This window comes from Meles meles, chromosome 2, assembly GCF_922984935.1.
Source record: "Meles meles chromosome 2, mMelMel3.1 paternal haplotype, whole genome shotgun sequence".
Taxonomy (NCBI): Eukaryota; Metazoa; Chordata; class Mammalia; order Carnivora; family Mustelidae; genus Meles; species Meles meles.
The window spans coordinates 209951114-209953161 of record NC_060067.1 but is presented as its reverse complement, the minus strand read 5'-3'; the positions used below and the strand labels follow the sequence as shown (position 1 = coordinate 209953161).

The 2048-nt window shown below is 68.2% G+C and overlaps 1 long non-coding RNA gene across 1 annotated transcript; it reads right to left on the bottom strand.

The window, feature by feature from the left end:
• Positions 1–604: 604 nt before the first annotated feature.
• Positions 605–1744, bottom strand: LOC123934060. Its single transcript, XR_006816730.1, has 2 exons — positions 1655–1744; positions 605–668 (listed from the first exon to the last, which is right to left on the bottom strand). It is a non-coding gene; the product is annotated as an uncharacterized LOC123934060 (long non-coding RNA).
• Positions 1745–2048: the final 304 nt, after the last annotated feature.

The window sequence follows — 2048 nt, the reverse complement described above, 5'->3', positions numbered from 1 at the left end:
GTGCTCCTCCCCCCCCAGGAAATTGCAAGGGGGTCCGGGCTCCGTGTCAGGAGGCGGGGCAAAGATTCGAATATGATTATTTTGTATCACGGAAGGTCCCCTGGCTGGTGGCAGCCTGGTCCGGAGCAGAGCCTGGTGTGTGTGGGGGAAGGTCACCTTCTTCAACGGATGCTTCCCTGCACAGATAACGGCCACCCTGACCTCACGCCCCCGCCCCCCCAAACCAACCCACAAGCGCGCCTGCGCCTGGCTCACCCTCCCCTGATGCGAGCCGACTCAAAGCATACCCACCGCAGGGGTGGTTTGTAGGTCTTACTACCTCATTTTGGATCGGGGTCCTAGCCATCAAGCACACACGGTATACATACGGAAGAAATTCACGGACCCAGCTGGACTCCAGGTTACAGAAGCAGACGGTGTCACTGCGAAGCCACTTCCCACACCCATCACAGGACAGGTTTCAGAACGGACTGTGTCTACTCTTCGACGACCCAGTGTGTGCAGACACATGCGCCGCTCACACGGATGAGAAGGAAGCATTTGCCCAGATAACCGGGACGGTCCTGTGAGAGCGATTCCTGCGTGTCCAGCGTGTCGACCTCACCTTACAGCATCAGCACTCGGGCTCGGCTGCCCCGCAGACCAGGTTGCTGCTGGCTTGCCTGTCTCTGTAAAGCGAGAGTCAGAAACCACAGTGTCACTGATGCCTGACTGGGAAGGACATCTGGGTCGCAATTTACTCCCACGGGACTCCAGCCCTGACTCCCCTGCAGCCCCGAGGCTCTGGTTGCTGCTGCCGACCTCCATGTCCGGGGGGTGATGGTTAGCCAAGGTCGTGGGGGTGCACCCTGAGCCCAGCATGGCCGGAGGGAAGATGCCTGCAGGCCGGCAGAGAGACTGGCACAGACCCCCCCACTCAGAGCCCGCAGGGACCAAACCGTGGGCACCCTGGTCGCTGACGCCCATCCTGAGCTGCGAGACGGTGAATTCCTGCGGCGTAAGCACCGGATGACAGCGGCCCCAGCACACCCGCTCTTGGCGACACAGGGGCGCACAGCTGAGCCGCACACAGAGGAATGAAGTCGGGGGTCCACACCGCCGGGCACCGAGCCCCTCAGCTAGCTCTGCCCCCAGAAACACAGGTCACCCCTCCCGCAGACAGCCCCGCGCTCCCCCGCACCTCTGCGCTGACGTCCACCCTCCGGACACCGGCACTGCATTCCGCCCACTCGTGCCGCAGGGCCCGGACACGGAGCGCCGCTCCTCCCGCCACGTACGAACCGGGTGGGACTCTGCAGGGAAACTCAGTGTGGACGACGCGGGGGTGGGGGGCCGCCAGGACCGGGTCAGCGGGCCCCGGGAGCCGTGAGGACTCGGGCTCGGGCCCGGCCCCGGTCAGCGCCCTGGCAGGTGCACGCTCGCCCGGGGTCCGACAGCCTCCGGCGGAACGAGGGAGACGCCCTCCCGGGGATCTCAGGGTTCGCGTCCCAGCACCGGCCGCGGGGGTTTCGGGTCCCGACGCCCGACTGCGGACGCGGCCTCGCTGGCCTGGCCTCCCCCGCGGGTTTCCCGCAAGGACCCGGCGCCGCCTCCACCCCCGAGCGACTCGGCCTCTGGCTCAGTCTGTCTGTGCGGGTTGGGGTTGGGGTCGGACCTTGCTGGGGCTGGCGCTGGAGCTCGGGGCCGCCCCTCCCCTCCGGCCCCGCCCGCTCCCAGGCGCAGGCGGCTCCGTCCCGGGAGGACGTCCTTCCCGGCTGCGACGCTCTCCCGACTCCTCAGCCCCTGACGCTACCCTGGCGCGCGCGGCAGCGAGCCGGCCCGGAGTTGGGGCTCCGGAGCCCCGCGCCGCCGCCCACCCGGTCCGCCGCCCCCTCTTCAGCGGCCCCGCCTGGTTGCGGTGTCGGCGCTGCTCAGCTCAGCCGTGGCTCCGGCGGCCGACGACTGCCCGCTCACAGGGCAGCTGCCCACCCAGGGGCGCGTCTCACCCGTGCGGGTGTCCACTCTGCGATGCACGGGACTCCGCGCGACACGCAGTGAGGTGGCCTGCG